Consider the following 14,074-nt stretch of genomic DNA (forward strand, 5'->3'; position numbering starts at 1 on the left):
CTCCCTGTAGGGCACTAAAAATGTACCCTGCAGTATTAAAAAGTCTGAACCTAATTTTTACTTTCTCTTAACCTTGATTATGTTACACTAAAGATAGAACCTTTTATTATCACACACGTACATAGTAAATTTTATATAAAGATTTGAAAAAATCTATTTGAGGAGAGGCTGCTTTTACATGGGTCAGGGAAGAATTTTAATTAGTGTTGCAAATATGAGTACTGCTTTCATTATAATGATAAAACAAGTATGAGTATCTGTAATTTACCCTCTAGCTATACAAATGAGAACTTAAACCTCAATGAATTCAATAAATGAAGCATTTTCAGAACACTTATTTAAAATCAGGTCTACTTTTTAATCAGTCATGTTTTAAGTGAACGCTTATTAATAGATCATTAATAAAACATGCTTATGAAATGAGGCTTCGAGAAAGAGGTAAGGTGAATAAAATACCAAGAAAGTGAAAATCTAATGGATAATTTTTAGTTTCGCCTTAGTTTACTTCATAGCAAGTTGCGTGTTTATTTCAAATTTAAAAATAAATTCCATTTTTATTTAGTTATTTACAAAGATAAAAACACTACAGATAACAATATTGCCTGTGAATTCATGACCATTTTATACCGTACAAGTCCCAGTTTTGACACTCAAACTGAAATATTAATCTCATTTTTTTCTATAAATAATTTCTGCCTGCTCTCTGTCACTACCTGGGGGAATGAAGTTATAAGATCTTATTTTTAAAGAATGCAAAAAGAAAAGGAAAACTATATACATGAATAAATATCCCACCATCTATTTTTCACTGAAATCAGCAGCGTGCTGCAAAAAAAGGGCATGCACAAAATATTTCCTAAGCGCAAAGAACACGGGAAAAGACAAGCAATATTGCAGGATGATAAATAAAGCAGAACAGTCTCCAAGGGTCCAGAATTTGGTTTGGATCGTCTTCCCAGACAGCAGAGGTCTTCCTCAATACCAACATAAACTGCAATTAGGACTGATTTTTTTATGTCATACATTTTTCTTCTTCTCTGGATTTCTATTACAAGATTCTCTGTGTCTAAATTACAATAGAATCTCATGAGTTGGGGGGGTACTATTACTAATAAATTCACACTTATAAGGGTAGCTATAAATTCCAACTTATTGAAGCAGATGTCAGACACTTACTTGGCTGCTGAACTTCGTCAGATTTCTAGAGTACTCCCAGCTCAAGGTCCCACTACTTAGAATCTTCTTTGAAGCTTGCAACCTTTTTAGTTTTGCACTGCAACTTGCTTCCCCGATATGTAGGCTTGCCACTGAAGGCTGTAAACATCTTAACCATGAGTTGCTTTTTGGACCCATTTTGGATTTGGCCTTTCTAAGCTGATCTGAGGAAACCCTGGTGGTGTAGTGGTTAAGTGCTACGGCTGCTAACAAAGAGGTTGGCAGTTCAAATCACCAGGCACTCCTTGGAAACTCTATGGGGCAGTTCTACTCTGTCCTATAGGGTCACTATGAGTGAGAATCGCCTGGACAGCAGTGGGTTTGGTTTGGTGAAGCTGATCTGGAGAAGTCCTGGTGGTGCAGTGGTTAAGTGCTTGGCTGCTATCCGGAAGGTGGGTGGTTGGAACCCACCAGCCACTCTTTGAAGAAAGATGTGGCAGTCTGCTTCTGTAAAAATTACAGCCTTGGAAACCCTGTGGGTCAGTTCCGCTCCGTCCTATAGGGTCACTATGAGTCGGAATCAACTCAACCGCAACAGATTTGGTTACTTATAAAGTTACTGTTAAATAAAAACGAAAACCTTAAACGGTGCTTCTTAAAGATATATTTGGCAGTCCAGGCTATGCCAATAGCTAACCAGGCCACAAAGCTCTCACAGGTTTAGCGTAATTCCAGTCTTGGTCGTTCTGATGCTTTAACTACCTTTATAATTTATAAATTATAATAATTTATAATTTATAAGGCATCACTAATTTATCCCCTCTTAAGGACATAACAAAACGTACTTTGGATTAAAAATAATTCTCCCATACATATACTTTTTTTTTTTTTTGAGTTTGGAAAAAAAAGGAAAAGCTTGTCTAGGATTTTGCAAATAAATCCTTCGAGATAAATGGAAGAACCCTGGAATGCCAGGACTATGTGTCACTGCTTTAAAGAATGTTATTGAGGTACTTGCACTTTGTGATTTCTAAGAAGAAAAACAGGATGAGTTGAGAAGAATGTAGCTCAGATTCTGAATTGTGTACAATGTGTACAAAGAATATGGAACATCCTAAAATGACGTACCTGCACAGAGTGTGTTGGTGTTTAACAGAAGGACAAAACATGATTACGAAATAAGGTTTCAAGAAAGAGGTAAAAAAAGAAAAAAAAAACCAAAACCCGTAGCTGTAGAGCTAATTCCGACTCATATAAAACACAGTCACTAAAGGTGAACTAGGATATTTAGTAATTTTATAAAAACAAAATTTGAATTGCTATATTTAACAAACAAACCCGTAGCTGTCGAGTTAATTCCGACTCATAGCATCCCTATAGGACAGGGTAGAACTGCCCAATAGGGCTTCCAAGGAGCTCCTGGTGGATTCTAACTGCCAACCTTTTGATTAGCAGCCATAGCTCTTAACCACTACACCACCAGGGTTTCCAAGAAAGAGGTGAGATGAATAAAATACAAAAAAAGTGAAAAATCCCTTCCCACTAGGATAGGGGCACTCTTCTATCACTTGAATTCTGTGACTCCACTTCTTTCTATTCTGATTCACATCCACGTGGGTCTCTTTGGGTCTTGCCTATTTGGTCCTTCTATTGTATCAGGCTTGAAAAGTGTTGTAAGCTATCTCTGGTAGCACCCAAATTATGCTGAAATGATCTTAAAATATAAGTACCTTAAGGGTGTTGTTGTTGTTGTTGTGTGCTTTGAGTAGATTCTGACTCATAGTGACCCTATATAACAGAGTAGAACTGCCCCATAGGGTTTTCTAGGCTGTAATATTTATGGAGGAAACCCTGGTGGCATAGTGGTTAAGTGCTAGGGCTGCTAACCAAAGGGTTGGCAGTTCAAATCCGCCAGGCGCTCCTTGGAAACTGTACAGGGCAGTTCTACTCTGTCCTATAGGGTCGCTATGAGTTGGAATCGACTCCACGGCACTGGGTTTGTTTTTTTGGTTTTAATATTTATGGGAGCAGATCACCAGATCTTTTCTCCTGAGGAGTGGCTGGTGGGTTGGAACCGCCAACCCTTTGTTTACCAGCAGAATGCTTAACCATTTTCACTGATCTTTGCAGCCTGCCTCAGAACTGGTGCTCATACTTTCTTTTTTGAACTGAGTAGCTGGGATACATGCTTCCAGAAAGTTCTCGGCCTTTCAGTCTATAATTGCCACACACTGAATTTTAAAAGAGTTTTAATTTGCATTACAAACTTTTGTCAATGATATTTCTTTCATTTTAGCTCTTTTTGTCCATTTAACAAATTTGCTCTTTCATAGTTTAGTTCCATGCTTGAAGGTGAGGTTCCCGTTTGGCCCCCATTACATGAAAATATGCTTTGCTAAAGATTTCTGCAAAACATGTCCTACAAGATGCCTGCTCCCCCTGGTCATTTCTGAACCCCCTCTACCCCTGATGCGTGTTCCAAGCGTGTTGTGGGAGGGGAAGCCAGAGACCCTGGCACAAAGAGCTGCCTTTACCGCCTTCCCCGTGGCAGGGACTGCTAGGTCTGTATTACCATGTGTTATGTGATGATTCAGTTCACCCCAATTTGCCCTTTGGGAACTGCCGTGAAAACCTCTTTTGTACAGTAAATCACAACAGCATTTGGCCTCCATTTGGGGTGAATGCATGGTTTATATATTAAAGCCATTTCTGTTTTCTCCCTTTAGAAATACCATGTGGCATCAATTTGTTTGTAAGCACAAATCAAATGGCAGCTTGGGATCCTCCAGATGGTCCAGAATATGCTGTGTTAAGTCTTTAAAGTTTATCAGAACAATGCAAAGGTAGCATTGCAAAAATTAAGAAACCACATGGATCCCCAAGAATATATCTATATACCCACAGAGACTCTAGTTTGAGAAAATCTGCTCTGAAAGTTTTTAAATCGCTGAAGCATTTACCGTGTGGGTCAAGAATTAATATCCTACTTAGAAATATGCACATTTTTCCACATATACATATCTGCAGAGCTGAAATCTGTTTGTTCCACCCAATCAGCAGAATTTTGCAATAATGAGCTTTAGCCACAGGTGAGATTAGGGTATAGGACAAGAAGCAGTGGCAATTTCATGGCTTCAGCTCTTCAAATGTGTCATGTGTGGGCAAGTTTGGTATTTCTCAGAGGAACTGCTCACTGCTCTGCCTCCAGCCTCCCAAAGAGCATCCCAGGCTCTGCATTCTGGGTTTCCAAATTTATCCACCAGCCATACTTGTGGCTCTTGTGGTTGGTCTGTGGCCTCAAGCTGAACTTGCCCAGCAATTTTGCTTCCCAAAATAGGCTCGGGAAGTTTTTGACCATCTTTGGCTTATTCTGAAGGGATTGCCATATATTTAATAAGATTGTGAACATATACTAAGATTTGTGTATGGCTCATCAAATAAAATACATCTTTAGACCTCTTTTCACTTCAGTAGGTAGTTTGGAGTGTGCTGTTTACATGCACATGTGTTTGTCATATGACTTTATTTGGGGACAAACATCGCTTATTACATTTGGGAGACAGCCTTTGAGTAGCAGAATAGTCTGCTTCACCCCTCACTATTCAAGAACATATAAAATGTTAAGGTGGAGAGTTCATTTCCCTTATTTGTAGCAGGTCTCTCTGGCTGCTAAGGCATCTTGCTTCATTCAAATGTGCTTCTGCAGTCTAAAGACCCTTTTCACCCAGAAAGTCACCACCCCACTCACTGCCTTCGAAAGCCACATAACCAATGTATTCCTATATGCAAAGAGGAACAGAGAACCTCTTATCAATGACGTGTATTTATGACAGCAACTTGTTCCACTAGTTTGTGCCCCAGACAACGATCCAAGATACCTACATCTTCCTCTATTGCTCAACCACTCCATGACATTAGGCAAATCATTTAGCTGTTAGGTCACTGGCTTCTTTTATTTTTCTACTAAATACCTGTCTCTAGCACAACAAAAGGGGATATTGTGACTAATACTGATAATAACTATAAGATGTATTTTTCTTCTCTAAATCCCTAAATCTCTAACATAGCATTGAGAGCAACAGTGGGGGTCTTTTACTAAATGTGCCTTGGTGAGTGGTTAAATGACTCACCCAATATCTTCCAGTTTACTGTATAATGTAATAAACCACATTCTATGAATAAGCCTAATAATCTTTCATTGGATGATTCAGATCCAATATGATAAAGCAGAATATTCCATAGAGTCTATTTCCTGTAATTGCAGGAGATAAAAATTGATTTTCCCATTTTTTTCCCCTCACTGTTTGCTACAGCTGCTGATTGTGAGAGAAGACTAGAAACAGAATTGGTCATGAAATTTAAAGCTTCACAAACTTCACGGTGCTTCATCTGAAAAAATGTAGGGCTGGTAGTCTGTGAAATTCTGATGTGGGTTCTTTCCTTAGAACTTTACAAGAAAAGGGAAAATGTCTGAAATGGAGATTGTACAATCTTGTCTCAAAGTAGAAGACTCAACCAAGACATATCTGGAAGCTCCTGATATTTCTCAATAAAATTTAAATGACATTTAAAAAGCTAACGTGGTGTCTTTTGCTTCCTCTTAGTCTGGATCAAGGGTTGGGTCAGTGCAGCCACTGTGTTCAATGAGACAGGGGCCAAGGGTTGGGGCGGCACAGCTGGTGTGATCGGCAGAGTCGGGAGATGGGTGATTTACATGGGGTTGAACAAATAAGTAAATACATTGACGATAGTGAGAGCCACTTGAAAGTTTTTGCGAAGTTCTGTACTTCAAACTAAAGAGTTAAAACATACACACACACCCACACCAAAAAACCTAATGTGATTTAGAATAGTAATTTTACCAGGCTAGCTTACCTTGCATTTGTCTCGAGTAGAGCAATATACATCCATAATACCATACATTACCTTTAAGTTTTATGTATGTGCACATATTATAGATATGTTCTTATGGCTCCAGTTTCTCTGAGATTCTGATACATTTCAGAGCAAAAGAAATCTGTTCAGTAAAAAGGGAGAATTTGAATGAGTAATAGTTCAAGTGTTAATAGTTGTAATGTATTGGCCTAAATGCAGCAATACATAATGATGGAATTGTTGTACCAAATTAGGATTGGGTGAGAAGAGAAATATATTTAAAGGGGAAGAACTAAGCTTGTTATGATTTTTAAAATGTCGCTCAATTAAAACCTTCTCTAATAAAGATGAGTGCATTAGGTAAGGCTGCCTGAGGGTAAGTCTGATTTGTTTCCTGGCTGTTAATAAACACTTTATGGGACTTTGTACTCCTCCATGAAATAAAAAGAGAGACTTCCTACAGCACCCCCAACAATGATGTTATTTTTTTCTTTTCTTTTTTTTCCTGACGGGCTTAATTCCTGCACTATATTCCTCTTGTAAATAAGCAGAAACAGAATTTGATAACTTTTTAGAAAATGTATTTTAGTTCTCATTTCCCAAACAATTTTCATTTATTCTGAAACTATAATTTACAGTTAAAGTGCTGAAGCTGATTTTTCTTCTTAAAATGAGGTACTAAGTTAAGCAGCACTTACTGTGTTGCCTGAAATGGTTTGTGACCCATTACGCTCTTCAGTTGGCTGCAAAAATACAAGGCTCTTGAGCTGAAGTGATACCTTCCTCAAGCAGATGTACCCTGTACAGGCTACCCTGAAACAAGATATTTCTCCCATCGGCCTGCAGGCTCTGTTTTGAAAAGGGGAACGCTGGAGGAAGGATGTTCTATATTTTTAAAGTACATAGTATGATTCATAAAATCAGTACAACTTTTCTTTTTTGCTAGATGTAGGAGTTGAGCTCGAGCACTGCATGAAAGCTGTACTCGTTAGTCAGCAAAGAAGGGACTGTCCTGCAAAACAGATAAAGCCCTCCCATCTATCGTGAAGTTGAAAGAGTCTTTAAGGTACAGTGTTTAAGGGGGCTGTTTGTCTGTGATAGCAAATTAATGAAATGGTGAAAACAGTGTTAGCATGAGGTAGTCACTCCAAAATATTCACACTAATATGGCTGAGTGCAATAGCAGCTCTTGAGGCAAAAAAGAAAACTCACTCTTCCCCTTCAAACGCCATCTTCAATTACAACGTAGTCAGTACAAAAGGAAGGACTATTATCATCTCATCAGACATGGGCTGCTGATGAGGACCCAGCGGATAGTCCATCGAGGTCTAGCATAGTCACTGGAGTCAATGGAAGGGAAAGGTGACAGGAGTGGCATAAAGCTAATTAGCAACAAACTCTACCAAGCTTACCCAGGGAAAGCATATTTTTTCATCTGAAGACCAAATGGATTCTTTAGTTTGAACGTTACAACGGTTTATTTTTGCTTTTGTATTTCAAATAAAGCATCGGCATGTTGTTACAGGAGAACATCTTTATTTCCCTTGTTACATTCTTTGTCTTTTTTTAAACTTTGACTAGCAGAGTCTTTGGAATCAGTCATACTAGAAATTTCTTCCTCAAGGTACCCTCTCTATAGTAGTTCTATATAAACATAAGGCATACACACAAATCACAATTAATGGCAATATTTTGTAACACAAATAAAAAATGAAGAGCATTTTACTATGAGATGCTGTATTAACACACAGAGATTCAAGGATCTATCCCCTAAATGCACTCTCAACACTACTATTTTGAGTGCATAGTAGTTACTCCTCAGGCATAGATTTACTATTGTTTCGAGATGCAAGACTCTTACTTTGCAAATATTTTAAAATGCAGCTGGAAAGGCTTTTGTAAACCAGGAGATTTCGCTCAGGTTCTTCATAAATCTATTCTTCTAGAGCCCTCAAAGGATTTGGAATTTGTTATCATTTTTGGTAGCTTAGGCATTGGCCTGACTACTGTAGAAAATTCCATTCTAGATGGATGGTCACTTACTTAGGACTTTCTGGAGAAAATCATGTATGATTTCTGTCAGGTTAGATTTCCTTACACAAAACTTGGTCCTCAAGCTGAGAACTTAATGAAAGCTTAACGCTTCTGGTCTGGGGAATGAGAAAGATGAGGAGACCAGTAGCTGGGATTTTCTTCATGTATAAGAATTTCTGTTTCCTCAACAACTCAGGGCCAGGGAGCCACCACACAAATAGAGAGGTTGTGGGGAATCCAACACTGTTGCCTCTGAGAAGCAGGTGAGAAGAAGGTGGCTCCATCAGTTAGTGCTGAGAGTATGTAAGCCAGGTCCATGTGTATAGTTACAGGTCCTATACTCACCAACCCCTAGATGGTGTGCTGTGAAAAGGTATACAAATAACTGGAGAATCAGTCACTTCCCCTGATGAACCTACATGCAACAAATGTCTCAAGGCATTAAAAGTGAAGTTAGCAACTGGACAAATGGATGTGGGGAACCAGGAGTGGAAAGGGGAAGGGTGCTGACACATTGCTGGGATGGCAATCAATGTCACAAAACAATTTGTGTAAATTTTTTAATGAGAAATAATTTGTACTGTAAACTTGCACCTCAAGCATAGTAAAATTGAAAAGAAAAAAAAAAAAAGGAAAATTTAGCAGATAATAATTGTAACCAGCTTGGAAAAACTCTGTTAATGAAAGGTAGTAGGTAGAGGAGTTGGTTGCATGATCAGGTAGATATCAGGAAAGCTGCAGAGCTATTATTGAAGACTTCTAGTGAATATTAACATATTAATGAAATGGAGAACACTGTTTAAATTTGTCCTGCATTTGCAAAATTTATTTTCTCTCATATCATAACTGTGTTTTCTTTTTTTTTTAAGAGGAGCTACCAAGTGTTTGAGGAACCCTAATACAAATAATAAAAAAGTGCCATATATTAAGTACTGAGTCCATAAGTACTGAAGGAATGCAGAGTAAGAAAATGATAAGAAGCTAAACTTCAATTTGCTGAGTATTTACTGAATGCCAGGTATAGTAGATATTTTATATGCAATAACAACAAACATTTATTGAGCACTTACAGTATGTCAGGAACCGTTATAAGCACTTCATTCGTTATCTGGTTTAATACTCACTACATCCCTACGAGAAAACCCTGGTGGCATAGTGGTTAAGAGTTCAGCTGCTAATCAAAATGTTGGCAGTTTAAATCCACCTTGGAAGTCCTTGGAAGTCCTATGGGGAAGTTCTACTCTGTCCTATAGGGTCACTATGAGTCGGAATCAACTCGATGGCATTGGGTTTGTTTTTTTTTTTTGGTTTTATAACCCTATGAAGTTCATGCTATTATTATCCCCATGTAACACACTAGAAAAGCAAAGCTCAAAGATGTACAATGACATGCCCTTACAGTAAGTAAAAATGTAGGCAACCTGATTGTAATGTATGAGGAAAGACAGGTACATTTATGACTAACCATAGCACAAGGTGTTAAATCCAGTACTAACATTATGAACAAAAGAAAAGTCAAGCTCTCCATTTCACAGATGAAGGGCTGTCAGAAGAGAAGGTATTGGTGGATGGTCACAGAGCTGAAAGATGGGAAGTGGTAACAAAGATCTCCCCATTTCTTCTGGAAACAAGCTCCCAGGAGAATTTTTACATCTCGACTTGGTAAGGTTACTATTACATCTCTAAAGCAAACCAAGTTAAAAAAAAAAAAAAACCCAGAGTTCATTGCTGTTGTTGTTTGAAAGAAATGGACTATAGTCAAAATAACTATTGCTTGAACACGTCAAAATGATTACATGCTTTTTTCAAATGTTGACTCCTAATGCAAAGATTGTAAGGATTCAGTCCATTGGATGAGATGTTGTTTTTAGAAATGATCTGCCTTATCTCTTCATTCATATCCAATTCAAGAAATAGGAAATTATTCTAGGTTCCTTTTTCTCATTATAGTCTTGATGTGAAATTCATTTCGTGGTTGCTGAGCATCTTGAAAATACAGTGGGTGGTTACAAGTACGTATTCCTCTCTGGTGATTTTACTGTAACTGCTCAAATAACAAATGATAGAAAGTTTTAGATTGTCACTTTATTATTTTACTTGTCTTAGTGCTGAATTTACTTAGTGTTTTCAGCAGGAATTATGGTTTAGACTAAAAGAATAGCATTTAAAAGTCTATAAAATTTAGATAATTTAGAACTATAAATACAATTTTTAAAAAATATATAAATGTAGTTTGAATGTATGATAGTCAAAATAAATACAGTATGATTCTTATAATACTTTTCTACTTTATCTTTCCTTCACGATGCCATTAGTTACTCTAACATTCCTTGGGTTAGGTAGAAATTAACTACACTTTAAAAAAGTAATTAAACTATAGTTATTTTTTGGCCAAGTCCCGGGAAACAGAATGGTGGCTCCCAGATTTCCATTTTAAGGCCTTCTAGGCTAGGAGGCAACTATATTAATTATTAGAATAATATTCATAAATCAAAGCCATTTCAAAGGCAAAGTTTTTTTTGTTGTTGTTTTGTTTTTAAACTTAGGCAGCATTTCTTTCAAAATTTAAAAAGGATTTTTAAACTTACTTTTCCTGGAAAAGATTTTTATCAGATAGTAACAATTTTAGTCTACAGTTGTCCATATTATGCTTCATCTTTAAATATAAATTTTAGAAAATTATAATTTTAAATGTTAGAAAACCAAAAGGGAGAAACACACTTGGCATTTCTCAAGTTAAAAGAACTGAAGAAAATATTCAAGCCTCAAGTTGCAACTTGAAGGATTCTATGGGCAAAATATTAAAGACACAGGAAGCATCAGAAGAAGACGGAAGGAATACAGAGTTACTGTACCATGATGCTCAATCACTTCGAGAGGCAGCATATAATTAAGAACCAATGGTATTGAAGGAAGAAGTCCAAGTTGCACTGATGGCATTGGTGAAAAAACAAGGCTCCAGGAATTGACAGAATACCAATTGAGATGTTTCAACAAATGGATGCAGCATTTGAGGTGCTCACTTGCGTATGCCAAGAAATTTGGAAGACAGCTACCTGGCCAACCAAATATGGAAGAGATCTATATTTGTGTCCATTCCAAAGAAAGGTGGTCCAACAGAGTGTGGAAATTATCCAACAATATTATAAATATCAGATATCTGTCTTGGAGGAAGTATGGCCAGAACGTTCCTCAGACCCAAGAATGGCAAGACTTTGTCTCATATACTTTGGACACATTATTAGGAGAGACCAGTCCCTGGAGAAGGGCATCATCCTTGGTAAAGTGGAGGGTCAGCAAAAAGAGGAAGACCCTCAATGAGATGGATTGACACAATTGCTGCAGCAATGGACTCAAGCATAACAACGATTATGAGGACGGCACAGGACTGGGGAGTGTTTCTTTCTGTTGTGCATAGGTTACTATGAGTTGGAATCTACTAGACAGCACCTAACAACACCACAACATCAGTAATATGACCAAACCAACCACCAAACCCAGTGCCATCGAGTTAATTCTGACTCATAGTGACCCTATAGGACACAGTAGAACTGCCCCATAGAGCTTCCAAGGAGCACCTGGCAGATTTGAACTGCTGACCCTTTGGTTCGCAGCCATAGCACTTAACCACTACGCCACCAGGGTTTCCAATAATATGACATGCAAGTAAAATTTTGCTGAAGGTAATTAAAAATTGATTGTAGCAGTACATTGACGGGGAACTGCTGGAAGTTCCAGCTGGATTCAGAGGACATGGAAAGAAGGATATCATTGCTGATGTCAAATGGATCTTGGTTGACAGCATAAAGTACCAGAAGGATGTTTACCTGTGTATTATGGACTATGCAAAGGCATTCGACTGTGTGGGTACTAATAAATTATGAATAACATTGCCAAGAATGGGAATTCCAGAATACTTAACTGTGCTCACGTGGAACCTGTACATAGACCAAGAGGCAGTCTTTTGAACAGAACAAGGGGATGCTGCATGGTTTAAAATCAGGACAGGTGTGTATCAGTGTTGTATGGTTTCTCCATACTTCTTAAATCTGTATGCTGAGCAGATAATCTGAGAAGCTGGTCTATATGGAGAAGAATGTGGCATTAGGATTGGAGGAAGACTCTTCAACAACCTGTGATATGCAGATGACACAAACTCGCTTACTCCAAGTGAAGAAAACTTGAAGCACTTACTGATGAAGGTCAAAGACTACAGCTTTCAGTATGGATTACACCTCAACATATAGAAAACAAAAACCCTCACAACTGGACCAATAAGCAACATTGTGATAAATGGAAAAAATATTGAAGTTGTGAAAGATTTCATTTTACTTGGATTCACAATCAACATCCATGGATGCAGCAGGCAAAAAAAAAATCACATGACGTATTGCACTGGGCAAATCTGCTGAAAAAGACTCTTTAAAGTGTTGAAAAGCAAAGATGTCACTCTGAGGACTAAGGTGCTCCTGATCCAAGACACGATATCTTCAATTGCCTCATATGCAAGTGAAAGCTGGACACTGAATAAGAAAGATCGAAAAAGAATTCATGCCTTTGAATTATGGTGTTGGCGAGAATATTCAATATACTTTGGACTGCCAGAAGATCAAACAAGTCTGTCTTGGAAGAAGTACAGCCAGAGTGCTCCTTGGAAGTGAGGATGGTGAGACTTTGTCTTATATGCTTCGGACATGATACCAAGATGGACCGGTCCATGGAGAAGAACATCTTGCTTTGTACGGTATAGGGTCAGCGAAAAAGAGGAAGACCCTCAATGAGATGGATTGACACAATGGCTGCAACAATGGACTCAAACATGGAAACCATTGTGAGGATGGTGCGGGACTGGGCAGTGTTTCATTTTGCTGTGCATATGGTTACTGTGAGTCAGAACTGATTCAATGGCAGTATCTGAAGTATCTAATTTTGCTTTAGGACAAAATTTCGATTTTTACTGAAATAATTTATTTTAGGCCTGTTTAACATTGCCCTGGGTCTGGAGAGCAGAGATAAGAGAAATTAGATACTTCAGGAATACTTAATGCAAGATTTCAAACAATTAAAATAATGAAGTACATGCTCTTAGATAAATACACATAGTTTCCAACTCATGGCATGCTGGTTGCTCTTTGTACATAAAATATAATTGAATATTAGCAGTTGTTTGATACTGTTTTGCTTATATTCCTTAGAAAAGAAGATGCAACCTGGCTGACAATATGAAATTGAAAGACAAGGTGTATCCAGGTCCTTCTGAGGAGAGTCTTTAGTGTCTACAGAGCTCTCGTCTTCTGCTTGGCTCATTCAACGGAAACAGTGAAGGCTTGCCTCTCAGATTTACAGATGACCCCAGATTCAGGAGTGGGAGTTGAGGGGCAAGCTAACGTGTTAGAAAACAGAATTTAAAGATACTCAATATGAATTTTTTTGTTGTTGTTTGTTTAAATGTAAAGGTCTGAGTGAAGTTTTGGAAGTATACATTGAGAAGATGTAGGACATTTACATATAAGAACATCATGTAAAAAAGAATTAGGAGTGTTTAGTTGGCCGAAGGGATATTGGTGATTCAGTAGCAGAATTCTTCTTACCTTCCATGTGGGAGATGTGGGTTCCATTCCTGGCCAGTACCTAATGTGCAGCCATTAGCTGTCTGTCATTGGGGGCTTGTGTGTTGCTACAATGCTGAACAGATTTCAGTGGAGCTTCCAGACTAACCTGGACTAGGAAGACAGGCCTTGTGATCTACTTCCCAAAACTAGCCAGTGAAAACCCTATGTACCTCAAAGGTCCCGTCTACAACCAGTCAGGGAGATGGCGCAGGGCTGAGCAGTGTTTCCTTCCATTGTTCTTGGGACTGCCATGAGTTAGGGGCTGATTCTTCTGTACCTAACAACAGCAAGTTGGCAGAAAATGAGGGGGTCCAATTATTTTTTTGTTTGTTTTGTTAATGTAATATTAATAGGCGAAGGGTTCCTAGATAAAGGAAGACTGTATCCTGAGAAAGCCA

At 38.1% G+C, this 14,074-nt stretch overlaps 1 long non-coding RNA gene across 1 annotated transcript; it reads left to right on the forward strand.

Moving 5' to 3' along the window:
* Positions 1 to 9,021: 9,021 nt before the first annotated feature.
* Positions 9,022 to 13,303, forward strand: LOC126058766 (uncharacterized). Its single transcript, XR_007513280.1, has 3 exons — positions 9,022 to 9,082; positions 9,600 to 9,726; positions 13,260 to 13,303. It is a non-coding gene; the product is annotated as an uncharacterized LOC126058766 (long non-coding RNA).
* The last annotated feature ends 771 nt before the right edge of the window (positions 13,304 to 14,074 follow it).

This window comes from Elephas maximus, chromosome 15, assembly GCF_024166365.1.
Source record: "Elephas maximus indicus isolate mEleMax1 chromosome 15, mEleMax1 primary haplotype, whole genome shotgun sequence".
NCBI classification, from domain to species: Eukaryota; Metazoa; Chordata; class Mammalia; order Proboscidea; family Elephantidae; genus Elephas; species Elephas maximus.